This window comes from Felis catus, chromosome D4, assembly GCF_018350175.1.
Source record: "Felis catus isolate Fca126 chromosome D4, F.catus_Fca126_mat1.0, whole genome shotgun sequence".
Taxonomy (NCBI): Eukaryota; Metazoa; Chordata; class Mammalia; order Carnivora; family Felidae; genus Felis; species Felis catus.
This window is the reverse complement of record NC_058380.1, coordinates 52,463,742-52,481,913: the sequence shown is the minus strand read 5'-3', so window position 1 is coordinate 52,481,913 and position 18,172 is coordinate 52,463,742. Positions and strand designations below refer to the sequence as shown.

Genomic DNA, 18,172 nt, shown 5'->3' with positions numbered 1-18,172 from the left:
GATTGAATGAATGGCTCTGTCAAACAATCAATCAAACTATGAGAGTGTCCCAGAAAGAGTGACCTTAGCAGCCTCTCCAGTCACATCAATAGCTCCACAACAAAAAAGTCTCTTAACCAGCTTGGTTGTTGGAACACTTCACAGCAGGAAGCTGTATGCAAATAGGTTTTCCCCCTTGCAAAATAGATTGCACAAAAACATTCCAACAGGGCCATTGCACACTGTTGAATATTTCTAATTTTTAAAAGCCCTTACTCCATTACTAATGGCCTGTCCTCAACACTTGACACATCTTGCACCTTTTTCTCTTGCAGTCAATCCTGGAATACTTGCCACAAAGCAACACTTTCCCTACAGCAGCCTGGTTATCAGAAGCTTATTACTATATATTCTTGGCTCTTGATCTCAAACTTGTCAAGCCAGAGCCTGTGTACTGTTTACCTTACTGAACAGTACATGATAAATGCTAAAATTTGGATATATTTTATGTCAATCCAAGCCAGCTGACCTACCAGCTAAAGTAAAAAGGCTCAGTAATTTATTCTTACTAGAGCTCTACCCTGTATTATTTTCAATATTATTCTTCACTTCGGAGTCAGACCTTTCTGCCTATTCATCTTTGCTAGATTATTAGTTGCTTACTATTTACATGTGGGAAGTTCCAGTTTCTCTGCATAGTCTAGATTCCTGAGGGGCATCTCTTAGCTCCTAAACTCAATCACATTCCCTGTGTATACTGAAGGAAGAAGTTCACAGATTCCCTCTATAACCTTCCCATGTCCATTTCTTACTCATTGTGTCTACTACCTTCCAACTGGTCTCTAGAATCCTTTTCAAGCTTTCCCTGCATTACAATAGAATTTTTCATCCTTTTTACAAATGTTTATTCCACACCTACTTTTTGCAACATATCTTTGGTTGTGTGGAATGCAGTCTTGAACAAAACAGGATATCCTTACCCTAATAGAACTGATGTTCAATTAGGAGAAAGGAGTAATATTATTTTATGACTTTAAAATAATGAAGTAAAACATACATTATATTATATGCTGGTAAGTGAGAGGGGAAACTAAAGCAGAGAAGGACAAAAGGAATGTATGGATGTGGGAATAGATTGTAATTTTAAACACTATGGTTGGGAATACGAAATAGAATATGCTACATAGTCTACAATATATAATAAAGTGAGAAATGACTGTTACTGGAACAAATTTATTTATCTGATGTTTTTATCCACTGCAGTTTGAAAAATATGGTATTTCAAAAAGTATTCCACTTATACTTAAAATAATGTTTCTCAACCTCTGAACTACTGACATTGGCAGGGATGAGGTTTCTTTGCATTTGTAGTATGTTCAGCAGCATCCCTGACCTCTATCCATGACATGCTAGTAGTACCAACACACACACACACACACACACACACACACACGCACTTATGACAACCAACACTGTCTCTAGATATTGCCAAATCCTACCTGGGGAGCAAGATCACCTCCCATTAACAACTACTGGGTTAAAAGCATGCGGGCCAATGGTCTCTACAACTTCTGTCATTGAGAATTCAGTAATTCTAATAAGGGGCAAGTTTTTCCCTTAAAGAAAAATGTATAAACAAGCATAATCAGTAAGCTGCATGATTTAGAATGGCTTAAACAATCATTAAGGGAAGCTACTCCCAATCAGTGCTGCTGTTTGCACATTATCCCTTTGTCGCCAAGAGGATTTTACAACTTGGAAAATGCAATACTATAAGATTTGGGTTAGGTGAGGTAGGGTGGGGGTTATGCCCTTATGCTTTAAAGTACAAAAAAGGCCTAGTGTGAATGCATGCAAGTTCTAAGGGAGTATTAAAACAGTATAATGAAGGTGAAGAATCTGGTAATCGATTCCCTTTAAACAATCCATGTTGCATATCCTGCTTTTCTTCTCTGATCTATTTTCCAATTGCTGTATTTTCCTCCACAGGTATTTCTTCAGTGATTTCAAAACTCCCCTCCTATCTCAGTATCATCCACACAAGTTAACCCTTGACTCAAACTAGATCATAAAAGCATTTTTATGGGTTGGATTCATTATATCCCACAGAGTTCTTGCACATGTTCCCTGGACTCTGAACCATCTTCAACTGCATGCTATCCTCAGACAGCTTCTGAATGAGAATTTCCCAAAAGTATTCCTAATTTCAGAATTCTTTTTAAAAATATTATCTCTCTAGCCTGTATCAAATATTTCTCAAATCTGTCATCTTTCTCAAATTCATAAAAGTTTGCAAATTTTTTCTCCTACCATTAGATCTTGAATTCAGATTTAGGCATCTATTTCCATTCAGCTGTCTTTAACCTTACAGAAAGATATCCTAGGAATAAACCTAACCAAACAGGTAAAAGATCTGTACACTGATAACTATAGAACACATATGAAAGAAATTGAAAAAGATATAAGGAAATGGAAAAACATTCATGCTCATGGGTTGGAACAGTATTGTTAAAATGTCTATTCTACCCAAAGCAATCTACACATTCAATTCAATCCCTATCAAAAGAATACCATCATTTTTCACAGAGCTAGAACAAACAATTCTAAAATTTGTATGTAATCAGAAAAGACCCCCAATAGCCAAGGTAATGTTGAAAAAGAAAATCAAAGTGAGAGACATCACAATTCCAAACTTCAAGTTGCCTTACAAAGCTGTAATCATCAAGACTGTATGGTACTGGCACAAAAGCAGACACAAACATCAATGGAACAGAATGGAGAGCCCAGAAATGGACCCACAACTATATGGTCAACTCATCTTCAACAAATCAGAAAAGAATATCCAATGCGAAAAAAACAGTCTCTTTAACAGTCTTTTCAACACCAAATGGTGTTGACAAAACTGGACAGTAACACACAGAAGGATGAAACTGGGACACTTTCTCACACTATATATAAAAGTAAATTCAAAATGGATGAAAAACCTACATGTGAGACAGGAAACTATTAAAATCGTAGAGGAGAGGGGCACCTGGGTGGCTCAGTCAGTTAAGCATCCTATTTCAGCTCAGGTCATGATCTTGCGTTTTGTGAGTTGAAGCCCCAGGTCAGTCTCTGTGCTGAGAGCTCAGAACCTGGAGCCTGCTTCAGATTCTGTGTCTGTCTCTCTGCCCTTTCCCCACTTGCACTCTGTCTCTCTATCTCAAAAATATATAAACATTTTTTTTAATTTAGAAATCCTAGAAAACACAGGCAGCAACCTCTTTGACCTCAGCTGTAGCAACTTCTTACTAGAGAAGTCACTGAAGACAAGGGTAACAATAGCAAAAATGAACTATTGGGACTTCAAGATAAAACTATTGGGACATCAAGATAAAAATCTTCTGCACAGCAAAAGAAACAATCGACAAAACTAAAAGACAGCCTACAGAATGGGAGAAGATATTTGCCAATGACATACTGGGTAAAGGGCTATTATCCAAAATCTATAAAGAACTTACCAAACTCAACACCCAAAAAACAAATAATTCAGTTAAGAAATGGGCAGAAGATATGAACAGACACTTTTCCAAAGACATCCAGATAGCTAACAGACCCATGAAACAATCCTCAATATACTTATTATCAGGGAAATACAAATAAAAACCACTACGATACCCCCTCATACTTATCAGAATGACTAAAATTAACAACTCAGGAAACAACAGATATTGGTGAGGATCCGGAGAAAGGGGAACCTTCTTGCACTGTTGGTGGGAATGCAAACTGCTGCAACCACTCTGGAAAACAGTGTGGAGGTTCCTCAAAAATTTAATAATGGGACTATCCTCTGACCAAGTAATTGCACTACTGGGAATTTATCCAAAGGATACAAAAATACTTATTCAAAAGGGCGCATGCACCCCAATGTTTGTAGCAGCACTATCAACAATAGCCTAAAGTATGGAAAGAACACAAATGTCCATCAACTGGGTGGATAAAGACAATGTAGTTATATATATAAACACACACATACATATACATATATATACACACATATATACGTATACATATATGTATATATGTACATATATGTATATATACACAGTATACATACACATATATATACACATATACACATACATATGCGCACACACACGCACACACTCATGCATGCATGCCATCAAAAAGAATGAAATCTTGCTATTTGCAATGATGTGGATTGAACTTAAGTGTATTACAGTAAGTCAAATAAGCCAGTCAGAGAAAGATAAGTATCATATGATTTCACTCATACGTGAAACTTAAGAAACAAAACATATGAACATAGGGGAAGGGAAGGAAAGATAAGATAAAGACAGTGAGGGAAACAAACCATAAAAGACTCTTTACTACAGAAAACAAACCACAGGTTGATGGAGGGGAGGTGGGTGGGGATGGACATTAAGGAGGGTACTTGTGATCAGTACTGGGTTTTATATGTAAGTGATGAATCACTGAATTTTCCTAAAATCAACACCACACTACATGTTAACAAACTTGAATTTAAATAAAATCCTGGAAGAAAACAAATACGATATCCAGCATATGGCAGGATAATAGACTGGACAAATACCCCCTTGTGCACAAGTAGTACTAGTCCTGGAGAACGGACTGTAGGAAGCACCTCACCCTGAGGGGCTGAGGAACTGGCTCCAGCTCTTCCAGTCATTCTTCCACCACCTCATCAGGAGGACCCATCCTACTAGTGACCAACATTTGTGATTCCATAGTGCATTTATACTAAGGAAAAAAGAAAATAAAAATAAGGTAAACATATTAAAACAAGAAAACAAAGTAGTTAGGGGCTGGGAAGGGAAGGAGAGGTGGAGGGGAGAGAGAAACTCTAAAAATTCTGAACCTCAGGGCGCCTGGGTGGCTCAGTCGGTTGAGTGTCTGACTTCGGCTCAGGTCATGATCTCACGGTCCGTGAGTTCGAGCCCCGTGACGGGCTCTGTGCTGACTGCTCAGAGCCTAGAGCCTGTTTCACATTCTGTGTCTCCCTCTCTCTCTGACCCTCCCCCGTTCATGCTCTGTCTCTCTCTGTCTCAAAAATAAATAAATGTTAAAAAAATAAAAATAAAAATAAAAATTCTGAACCTCAAATGAAGAATGGTCAAATGAGTCACAGAGTGAACCAAAATCCTCTGTTTATAGCTCCGTGCATCCTAATCAGCGTTGCCACATAACAATACCCCACCGGGCACTGTCCAATTGTAACTTATTCTTGAAAGTCCTTGTCTTTCTGCTTGAAACAAATAGAGGGATCTATAAGAATGGGGTTTAGATTAGGTCCCTTACAGCCAATCCTCCTCTACCAAATCTCGTAAAGCTATTCTTGTGTTACGGACTCTAAGACCCTCCTATGACATTTTCCTTTCTCCCCACAATTTTCTTCTCACTCCGTTATCTGTATCTAAACTGATAGTCTCTAATATTCTCCAAATTACTCCATTCATGTACATCAAAGATTTGATTAAGCCCATTTTACCTCCCCGGTGCCCCAAAATTAAAAAAATGTTGAATTTTTATAAAAATTTGCCTTATGCTCTAACTGCCTCAGTAGGGACCCATATTCTGAGCCATTTGTCTACTTCCATCTCTACTTCCTGACCACCTTTCCCATGCTTTACTTTCTTTTATTCTTTATCTAAGGACTATATTCCTATACATTGGAGTCTGCCCTGGGAAATGGCACAATTCTGCATTTCTGGTACTGACTTGAAGCTCCTGCCCTAGTTTCTGTTCATTTTGATGATACGCCTTCTGCGCATATCCAGAAAATACAAGATAGTAACAAAACTCCTGGCCAGACAGACACAGGCCCTCTAACTACATGATCTTTTTAAACTGCATCACCAAACACTAGAATGAAGAATTTTACATGGGTCATCACCCACTGTTTAATTCTAATTACTGTTTGATCATCAGTTAAGATAGAGAAGCTACCAGTTTCTCGCTCGCTCTCTCTCACTCTCTCTCTCTCTCTCTCTCTCTGATGGCATCTATGCTGTCTTGATATTCTTGGCTTGTTCAATCTTTGAAGCCTAAAAAAGTTGGCCAAAAAGGCTATGGCCCTTCCTCACTTCCATTTATAATCAGTGAGCTCATTCATTGATTTAGGATTTACCTACCATGGGTTTTTCTCCCTCTAGTGTATATTATGTTTAATTTATTTCCCTCAAAGATCAATTCTAAACATTCTGGGAGGCACCACTGCCATTTCAGAAATCGTTTCAACTAAAAAACATATGTCTTTATTACATTTCAAGTGTGTTCTTTGTTTTTAAGTTCTGCATGAATACCAGATATGCTCTGTGTGGCACATGGACATCAAGGACATAGATTCCCTCACCATGAGCACAATGAGTTGCTTTCCAGGGACCAGCAGTGTACAAAACTGGCTATTAGTCTTGGCCATCCCTTGCAGTGAAACATTTTTATGTGACCCGTATGTATTCCATGGAATCCTTGGTTTGGGGAATTTATTTTTTCTTATGTCTTCACTTTTGTGATCAAAGACGGTAGATATTTGTAAACATCAGAATTCTTTACCATCTGTGTCTTTCCTGTTTAATATATTCTTGCCATAGCACAAGTGGGCTAAATAATTGATGGGGTCATATGAATGGGTATAAAAGATGACTTTTAGATAACAGATCCAGAAAGGAAAAGAGGGAAGCCTGAGTACAACAGACAGGTTTCTAGTGAACAAGGTCTTAAGAAAACAGGATAATACACAATGCCATAAACAATCAAGGGATAAAACATCCCATCCTGTCATAGGGCAGAGAGATAGTTGTATAAGTTAGTCTTACAGAAAATATCACTTTGGTTAAATCTTTAAAGTCAAAGAAAATGTTAGGTAGGTAGATGAGGAAGAAAACCATTTACAAGAAAGGAAATGTGAAATCTAAAAAGGCAAATTTGAGTAGCTACAGAGAAAACCAGTGTGTATGGCACTAGATAAATGCTTGAATATGTGGATGGAAAGGAAGCAAGAGACTAGATAAAAATTGCTGAATGAAATCAATATGGATATAGATATGCAACAGACTATAAAAGTATTTATGTAATAGGCTAAGTAAAATTATCCCATTATTTTTGACTAAAGTGATTATAAATATATTCCTGAGCCCAGGAAGGGATAAATAATTTGTGTCATTTTTTAAACTACTTTACTGAGGTATGACTGACATACAAAAAGCTATACATATTTAATGCCTACAACTTCAGTTTGGAAATAAGTATATTCTTGAGAGACCACCACAATCTATGCCATAAACATGTTGATCATCTTCAAAAATATCCTCCTACCGTTGCTATTTATTACTATTTTTTGGTGTGAGAACACTAATGTCTACTCTCTTAGCAAAGTTTTAAGTAAACGATGTTGTTAACTATAGGCACTACACTATATAGCAGATCTTTAGGACTTAGTCATCTTATATAACTGAAACATTATACCTCCTTACTAACTTTCCAGTCCCTCATCTCCCTGCTCCTGGCAACTACCATTATACTCCCTGTTTCTAGGAGTTTTGACTATTTTTGTTTGCTCATATAAGTGGTATCACTGGTGCAGCTACTATGGAAAACAGTACAGCAGTTCGTCAAAAAGTCAAAAATAGAAACAGCATATGAACCAGCAATTCCACTTCTGAATATAAATCCAAAGGGATGGAAATCAAGATCTTGAAGACTTATCTGCACTCCCATGTTTATTGTGGCATTGATCGTAATAGCCAAGATGTGGAAAAAACCCAAGTTTCCAATGAATACAGAAATTTGGTACACATAGACAATAGAATATTATTCAGCCTTTAAAAAGAGGGAAATCCATTTGTGACAACATGGATAGACCTGGAAGACATTATGTTAAGCGAAATGAGCCAGACACAGAAGAAAAAAATTGTTGTATGGTTTTGAAACTGTAAGTATCAGAACTGAAATTTGAATGTATACCTAATTTAAAGCATGATTTATTGCTTATAACATGTTGCATCTGATTTAACTGGATGTGGAGTAAAATGATTCCCATACATTTTCTACATATTACTTTCAGATTTATCTTTCCTTTAGACTATTTTAATTACATGGTCTCTGTTACACAATTTTCAATCATTCTCTGTTATACAGAGAATAAAGTATGCCACAGAATGAATTCATAGCCTGATATCCATTATTCTTCACAATCTTTCCAAAAAGTTTCACCACTCATATTCCTATCTCATTGTTCACATGATTAAATTCCAGTTTTTAGCTAATCTGCTCTAAAAATTATGCTTTAGTTCCATGACTTTTTTCTTCCATTAGTTAGAATTTTTTTTTACAAGTTTTTATTTAAATTCCAGTTAGTTAACACACAGTGTAACATTAGTTTAAGGTGCAGAATCTAGTGATTCATCAGGTACATACAGTACCCAGGGCCCATCACAAGTGTCCCCCTTAATACCCATCACCCATTTAGCCCATCCCTCACACACTTTCCCTTCATCAACCCTCAGTTTGTTCTGTATAGTTAAGAATAAATATGTTTCTTGGTTTCCCTCTCTTTTTCTCCATTTTCATCTTTTTGGTTTTTAAATTCCACATGAATGAAATCATACAGTATTTGTCTTTCTGTGAATGACTTATTTCACTTCCCAGGATACTCTAACTCCATGCACATTGATGCAAATGGTAAAATTGCATTCTTTTTGATGACTGAGCAATATTCCATCATGTGTATGCGTGTGTATATGTTGGAATCAGTGCGACATATGATATATGAATCCATTTTTCTTTCCACTGGGTGTCAGTGTCCTCACATCAATTTCTTTGTGGGTACTCAGCTCCTCTGAGTGTGATCTTCTTTTAGTGTTTTTTTGTTTGTTTGTTTGTTTGTTTGAGAGACAGAGAGAAAGCACATGCACATGTGCAAGAGAGAACAAGTCAAGGAGGGGCAGAGAGAGAGGGGACAGAGGATCCAAAGCTGACTGACAACAGAGAGACCCATGCAGTGCTAGAACTCATAAACCAAACCGCGAGATCGTGACCCCAGCTGAAGTCTGACACCTGATGGACTGAGCCAACCAGGCACCCCACTCTAAGTGGGATTTTAATGTGGAACATATTGTTCATACTTCATGGTTCTTAAATGCAAGTCGACCATTTCTTTTGGTGCTTCTGAAATAAAACAGGAATCTTCAACACTGGAGGAAAAATCCGGTTGTCCTGGACTTACTGAAAATGGCACTATTCTATTCTACTTAGGTAAGAGCTCTAATTGATATGAGTCAACTATTGTATTGTCAAAACTTTTCTTCGAGTTCAAGATGGCCATTCAAAGTAGTAGAGACATCATTATTACTAAATTCTTTGAGCACCACTACATGATAGCCATAATGCTAAGTGCTTTACTTACGTTATCCCATTTAAATTTCACAGCTATCCCAGGAAATACTGGTATTACCCAGTCTTACAGAAAAAGTTACCTGCTATAAATTGAAGAATCTGAGGTTCAGAGAGATTACCCAACTTGCTCAAGTTTATAAAATTACTAAGCAGTTAGCTCTTACCAAGTGTATAATTAATTTTCTCCAAAAGTTAGGAATATAGGTTGAAATGAGAAAGCCAACCATTGACTGGCTTTCAGATAACACTGTTTTCTTCTATTGTAACTTTGTTGTATTTCATCTTATAATAATTAGAGAGATACTAGTTGATTTTATATCATCCTCAAACTAGGGAACCAAGGGGAGAAATATATTCTGTTGTTGTTGTGTTATTGTTATCATTGCCTTAAACCTAGTATTTCATGTACTAGAATATGCTTACCTTATCCATCATTACACATCAATTTGCGGGGGCTGTACAAATGGGCATTAGAAAGACAAACAGAAAAATTGTGTGTGTGTGTGTATCTCTGCATTTTTATGTGTTTTTAGGTGATTGCTATAGACTCCAAATTTTACCACTATAAAACAAAATTTTACATGAAGTTCAACATAAAAAGGACATTTTTCTTTTCCTAGGATGTTTCTACAAGTAACCAACATATTGACCATTTTTTGGCAGGTTTTTTTTTTCCCTTTTAGGTGCCTCAAATGGCACAATCAATCAAATTGACTATACAACGATCCAGAATAGCCATTAAGAAACAACTCTGAGGTGAAATGCTTTGACCTTTATAAAACTTTAAAGATTGACTTCCCTAAGGATCAATTCCTGACCCTAGACTTTACCTTTGGAAGTTGACATGGTGAGGCTCTCTATCAATGTAAAATCTCATTGAAGTCTTTCACTTTCTTAAGAGTTATATGCAACTCCATTTATCACTTTCTTTTGGTGGAAAAATACCTCCCTCCAAATACCCTTGAAATCTGTAAAAATTCCATGATAGCACCTTTTTCAAAATTTTGGGTAAAAAAACACATTTATAGATTTTTTTAACATAAAGAGTTGCAATGGCAGCTCTCCCATAGCTAATATATTTCATATATACACTTCTTATTTCAGGGAAAAAGAAATTGCTCCAATTGAAGAGTAACATTAGGCCACCAACAAATGCATAATACTTATGTGTAATTGGAGTACATTGGTTACTCAACCTTCTTGGAAGTGTAATAAGTACGTGATATGTCTGCTATATGAAGGGCAATATTCTCCATGCTATGGTTAGAGTATTAGCAGATGATTTGGGTTTGAAAGAATAGAGACTGATTCTGATAGTCCCGGCAGAAATTTACTGAAAGAATTCTGAATAAAGAACTCAGAGAACATCTAGAAAATCAGGCTGTGTCAGGATCCAAACAGAATCTTCTGGCAAGGAGTAATCCCACTGGCTGTTACTGCCAGCACCATTAACACTTCCACTAGTCAGCTCTAAAGACACAGTGGATACTACATATTCTCTATGCTCTTAATTGCATTTGTGGACCCTGCACTCAGCTATAGCTACAGTTAAAATCACAGTCTGACCCTGTCCGTTCATTTCACCCCCTCCAAAATCAAAGTACAGAGTATATGTATTTCTCATCACCATGTTTGGATCATGTACCAGCTGCTAAATGAAGAATGGAGAAAAGGAAATGCATAAGATATCCCCTTGTATCCTTTAGTGGAAGGGGCTACCAAGATTATTCAGCTTTATGAAAGCCAAAATTGAGATGAGTTTGTGATGAAGACATTTTGGAAATACCAATATAGGGTATAAGGTAAAAAGGAGTGGCATAAGTCAAAAATTTTTACACGGTCCCAGACAAAGAGTTTCACTTCAGGTGGCAGGTGATAAAAGGATCTATTAAATGGCATTAGATATAAAGTTTGAAGGTGTATAATTCAAACGTTAAATGGAAAAATACCATGTTATGTTTTGGGGAAAAAGAGAATACTTTCAATACGGTCTATGAGGCAAGTATAAGCCTCTTACCAAAATAGTAGGAAGACATTAGAAGGAAAAATTAGAGACTAATATCCTTTTTGAGTATAATCACAAAGAATAAAATATTAACATATTTAACCAAATAATATATTAAAAACACATTACCTCATGACCAACTGTATCTCATCTAAGGGATATAAGGTTAGTTTAACAGTTGAAAAGGCAACAAAGTAGTTCATGGCATTAGCTGAGTTAAAAAAAATACATATTCTCCTTAAAAAATACACAAAAACCACTTGGCAAATTCAGTGTTCATTCATGGTTTTAAAGAAAATATTCACAGCACCCTAAAATATAAGACAACCTCCTCAATCTGTTAAGTATTGGCAACAAAACATGAAAAACTAATATATATTTAATGTTGAAACATTGAATACTTTCTCAAAGGTCAAAAACAAGTCAAGGCTACCAGTTACTTAATTCTACTTAACATTGTACTAGAAGATAATTAAATGAAAGGCATAGAGATGAGAAAGGACAAAGTGAAACTCTATTGGCAGATGACATTGTTGTATAAAAGAAAATGCTATTTAATTTATAAAAAAACATACTAGAAATAATTAGGTCAACATGCAAAAAAATCAATCGTTTTTCTATATAGTAGCTGAAACTAGTAGACATGAAATAGAAGAAATATCACTTATGAAATTATCAAGTAACATCAAATAGCTAGGAATAAATACAAAATCTCAAAATGAGAAATTGAAAAAGATAAGAAAAAGATCAAACACGTTCATGTGTTGGAAGGTCAGAAATTATTAAAATATCCATTCTCCCCAAATTTAGGTATACTAAATTCAAGCTGATGTCAACTTTTATAAAGTATACAAAATCTCAAGTAGCCAAAGTCATCTTGATGAATAAGAGCTAAGTTAGAAAACTTGAACCACCTGATTTCAAGACCTACTATAATCACAACAGTGTGATATTAGTCTAAAAATAGATAAAACTGTTAAAAACTGAGAACAAACTGAGGGTTGATGGGGGGTGGGAGGGAGGAGAGGGTGGGTGATGGGTATTGAGGAGGGCACCTTTTGGGATGAGCACTGGGTGTTGTATGGAAACCAATTTGTCAATAAATTTCATATAAAAAAATAAAAATAGATAAAACTGGCTAAAATGAACAAATCAGGAGACTATAGATGCTGGAGAGGATGTGGAGAAACGGGAACTCTCTTGCACCGATGGTGGGAATGCAAACTGGTGCAGCCACTCTGGAAAACAGTGTGGAGTTTCCTCAAAAAAATTAAACATAGATCTACCCTATGACACAGCAATAGCACTGCTAGGAATTTACCCAAGGGATACAGGAGTGCTGATGCATAAGGGCACTTGTACCCAAATGTTTATAGCAGCACTTTCAACAATAGCCAAATTATGGAAAAAGCCTAAATGTCCATCAACTGATGAAAGGAGAAAGAAATTGTGGTTTACATACACAATGGGATACTATGTGACAATGAGAAAGAATTAAATATGGCCTTTTGTAGCAACGTGGATGGAACTGGAGAGTGTGATGCTAAGTGAAATAAGTCATACAGAGAAAGACAGATACCGTATGTTTTCACTTTTATGTGGATCCTGAGAAACTTAACAGAAGACCATGGGGGAGGGGAAGGAAAAAAAAAGAGAGGGACGAAGGCAAACCATCAGAGACTCTTAAAAACTGAGAATAAACTGAGGGTTGATGGGGGGTGGGAGGGAGCGAGGGGAAGGTGGGTGATGGGCATTGAGGAGGGCACCTGTTGGGATGAGCACTGGGTATTGTATGGAAACCAATTTGACAATAAATTTCATATTAAAAAATAAATGAAATAAAAATAAAAATAGATAAATTCAACACATGAGTGGTCGAATCACACCCACGCATGATTAACTGATTTTAAACTAATGTGGCAAGTCAATTATGTGGGTAAAGGAAACTATTTTGGCACTAAAAAAATAGATATTCGCGTGGGGAGGAAAAACAATATCAAACACTCACCTCATACACAAATATTAAGTTGGGGTAGATCACAGACCTAAACATTAAATCTTGACTGTAATATTTCCAGAAGAAGATATAAGGCAATATACAATATACAATACAAATATATACAATATACAATACTGAGGTCAAATCATCCTTAGAGAGTAAAGGATTTATTACGAGCATGAGTAAGGATTTGAAGGTATGGACTCATGGGATATATGGAAAATGATACTTATGTATCTATTACATTAAACATTAAGTACTTCCCTATGTGCTATTTGTGTGGAATAAAGCAGTGAAGAATGAAGACAAAATTCCTGCTTTCATTGAATAGGAAAGAAGGGGGGAAGGGGGGAAGGGAGGGGGAAGGGGGGAAGGGAGGGGGAAGGGGAAGGGAAAGAGAGGAGAAAGAAATTAGGAAGAATTACAGATAAAGAGGCCTCCATTTTAATAGGCTTTTTTTTTTTAAGGTTTTGGTGATTCTCTCTAGAAACAGTACAGAAGCTGGAATGAAAAAGAAAAGACCATGATAGGAGAATGACATCACCAAAAGAGTGGTGTAGTGGACCCCAGTCTGTCTCCCTCAGAGATCAACAATTAGCTATCAACAAACAAAAAGCTCTGGGGGAGCTCTGAAGTACACAAGAAATTTCAACAAATGGAACAAAGAAATCTGAGAGTAACTACATTAAAAAAAAAAAAAAAAGACCTTAATTTTACATCATCATCCCATCCCCCAAGCCGGCATTGCACAGCCAAAGGAAGCTGCCCAACTCGAAAGGAGTCCCTTTGCTGGGAAAGAAAGAGCAGAGTGAGCAACCAGCTTCCCAAGCCTTCTGGGGCATCCCAAGAGTCCTACTTCAGTTTGACCTCACGCAGACTAGCAAAACAAAGACACTCTGAGATGGCCAGAAAAAAAAAAAGGAAAAAAAGCGGGAGCTATCCATGGTATCCACCCAGCAGGAGCAAGTGCAATTCACAGCAATCTGCTCTGCAAACACAGCAGCTTTCACCACTGAATAAAACCAAAGGTCAGCATGCATTTCTGTGAATACTGCAGATTATTTCACCAGTTTTTACCCCACAGGTATTCACGTTCACTGATGTCACCAACTGGAGTCCTTCTAGCTCCTTACCCCACCAATGACCCGAGCCCTGGGAATGCACTTGTAGCCAGCCTAGGCCTCCCCAACTGCACAGTGCAAGATGACAGACCTGATCCCCATGGGTGACCTCCAAACTCACGTATATGCTTGAGGCTAGCCGCCCCCCCCCCAGCCGTATATTTGTATGTCACCAGTCCAACGTCTTACACTGGCCTCCAATGGGGTGTGAATGCCTAAGAAAGACTGTGAAGCCACTAGAGAGCATGCTGATGGCCAGGGACCCCACAGCTGCTTGTGGACCCAAATCAGACCCTGTTTTCTGACACTGGCCTTCACCACTGCACACACCTGCAGCTAACCCCTCTAGCTGTGCACACACATGCTTCTGCAGCTGCCAGCATGCCTGGAGTTGGCTCTGGTCCTTCTCTCTTGCCTGATTCCACCACTGTGCATGTGTCTGTAATCAGCCCCTGCCACTCCACAGACACCCATGGCTGGCTTCCACAGCTGAGTGTGTGCACACCAGTGACTCCGGCTAGCACTGTTTCCTACCTTGGTCTCTGACCACTGGGCCTGTGAGTGCTGCCAAGGAACCTAATAGCCCTGTATCCGATGTGGACACCCACAGCACTCTCCAAGGAACACGTGATGGCCAATGCTGTGAACCCTCAGCAACTTGAACCAAAGAGACCTAAGCCTTGCCCAGACCTGGTGCCACCACATGTCCATGCACTTGGCACCCTGCACCACCAGACACTATCATACAAGAAACTTATGGATCAATATCCCAGTGCAAAATAATATCCCAGTGCAAAAACTTTCAACAAAATATTAGCAAACTGAATTCAAACAAACTACACTATATTATGGATGTCTGAATGAACCACTGAACCCTTAAAATAATTATGCAACAAAGCACTAAATAAAATGTACTCCATTTATGACTCTGCAAAAGATTAGATTACAATTTCACAACTTTTATTTTAAAAAATTACATTTTTAATATGATTCTCTGAGATAGCAAAGCTCCCTGAAGTTATCTTTCTTTCCCAAAGTAGCTGATTCAGTGTATAATTTTGTATTCAATGTCACCTTTGTTAAATAGGTAAAGACATTCCAGCCAGCTCTTTCATCTCTGACATTCTACACTGTATCAGTTGCCACTCAAGCAAGGTACATCTTCTTTATCATCAAATACAATTAGTCTGAGTTTATATCTATCTCTATCTTTCCATTCTTAACATAAATCTCAGCAAGTTGAATTCTATGGGATTTGAGAAGGAAGTTTATCAACTGTGCTTTAAGTCAAAGCACAATATTTAAAACGGTCATTGTTTATATAACAGCGTATTTATTGTTTATGTTATTTTTCCCTCATCAGGGCATTGCAGCTCAGAATCATGTCTGTGAATAGTGGGCAAAAAGAAATTTCTGCATTCTAAGGGCTTCCAGTTGTGGGGTGAGGCCATTTCGCTACTGGGCTTTCAGAAAAAGACTCTGGGGAGTCTGGAATGACTTAAGCAGGAGCCTACTTTATTGGAGAAGGTAGGGCTGTTTCTATCCCTATAGAGGAAAGTCAGGGGTGCTATAAAGGAATAATTAAGAAAAAGTTTTGCAACAAATATACACCCATACATCTAAAAAGAAGGAAATACTGCCATTTGCAACTACACAGATGGAACTGGAGACCATTATGCTAAGCAAAACAAACAAGACACAGAAAGGAAATAGTGCTGATCTCATCTCTATGTGAAATCAAAACCAGTCAAACTCAGAACCAGAGTAGAATGCTGGTTGTCAGGGTTCAGGGAAGGGGGTGTGGAATGGGTGTTAATGGTCAAGGAATACTAATTTTCAGCTTTTCAAAATAAGGAAGTTCTAGGGAGCTAATATACAGCATGGTGGGGACAGTTTAAAAATATAGTGTTGTGTGTCTGAAACTTGTGAAGATAGATCTTAAATTAAAACAACACACACAAAAAATGGTAACTATGTAGAGGTGATGGATATGTTAATTAGCTTGATTATGGTGATCCTTTCACAATGTATACATGTATAAGATACACATAAATCAAGTTGTACACTTTAAACACATACAATTTTTATAAGTCAGAAATATATAAACTTGAGGGCACCTGGGTGGCTTACTTGGTTAAGCAACTGACTCTTGATCTAGGCTCAGGTCATGATCTCACTGATGAGATTGAGCCCCACATCAGGCTCTGTGCTGGCCTGCTTGGGATTCTCTCACCCTCTCTCTCTGCCCCTCCCCTGCTTGTGCTCCCTCTCTCTCAAAACAAATAAAACATTTTTAAAAGATAAAAAAGCATGTAAAAAATAGCCTTATTGAGATATCTGAACCACCCTATTTTTACTAGGTTGAAAATTTTTTGAATCTCTTGACTAACATAGCTCCTGATTTTGCTGAGGCATAGAGCAAGATGGACTTGGAATAAGGTGAAACATCCTACATTTCTACGGTTTGTCCCAGTTTACAAGCAGGTGACTGGCGAAGTGTCCAAGAGGCTACAGGACCTTCAAAGCTCAGCTCTGGCAGAATGGAACCTCTCTGACAAGAGCTGAAGTAAATGAAGAAGGTAACATCACCAACCAACAGCTCTCATTCTTGGAAAATGCACCAAAAAAGGGGGTCCTCAGAGGCACACACTAGTGTGCCTCCCTGAAAGAGGCAACATTTGGCCACCTATATACAGAGGAAGTAGGAATAATCCAAAAGGATTTAACTGTTAATGTGCAGGAGAAGGCAACATTTCTTTATCAGATACAGAGATAGCATTTTTCCCCCTCCCAATTTTGGCTGTTACAACCCCAGGAAAGGTTTCTCCCACCAAGTTAGAATTAAGTCAAGCAGCTCTGGCAAGACGGGAAGAACGGAGCTTTAAATCAAAATATGATGTTGAAGTTTCACATGAACAGGACTGATAATCATTAAGAACCAAACTAATTAATTAATGGTAAATCATGGGATCAAGTGGATATATCATTCAACATCTGTTTATTCAGTGAGATATAGGAGTACAAAATAGCCTGGTTAAGCATATTATTAGAAAAAAGTTTATGCATCAATAAGTTAAAATTCACCACTAAATAAACTATTTCCTACATGCTAGCATCGTTTGAGAAGACATAGTATATCCGAAAGAGTATAGGATTTGGAATTCAAATCCTAGTTCTACTACTAATTAGGTATCACTGAATAGCACACTTAATCTCCTCACATCTACTTATTCACAAGGATATAAGAAAATCTTACTTCCGTAACTCACGGGATTATTTTGGGGATTAAATTAAGATAATGAACCAAAAAAAAAAAAAAAACACCTTATAAACTGCAATACAATTCAATACCACTAATAGAGGAGAGATTTAGAAACTATGTAGTATGTGTCTGATTCCATGGCATAAATGTTTTCTTCATAGCTTTGATGCCTTTCACCCCTGTTTCACAACATTTGAAAAAACATCACACCTACAAAGATCTCAATATGCACTTTGGTACAAGGTATACTTAACAAAGGAGACAAAATCATGGAATGAATCTGAAAGAAAAGACAAGAGTGCATTATGGAAACCAACATCATCCTGTTTGCTGTTCATGTTTATTCATGTATTTTGTCCTTTTTTAGTCAATGTCTGATATGTTGTTTCAGC

The 18,172-nt window shown here is 37.4% G+C and overlaps 1 long non-coding RNA gene across 2 annotated transcripts in view; it reads right to left on the bottom strand.

Moving 5' to 3' along the window:
* The window catches only part of LOC123381609, a 46,036-nt gene that overhangs the window by 17,308 nt on the left and 10,556 nt on the right, over positions 1–18,172 (bottom strand). For both annotated transcript variants that reach the window (XR_006588837.1, XR_006588838.1), the window contains exon 3: positions 4,630–4,740. This is a non-coding gene — a long non-coding RNA (uncharacterized LOC123381609). The remainder of the gene's footprint in view (positions 1–4,629; positions 4,741–18,172) is intronic.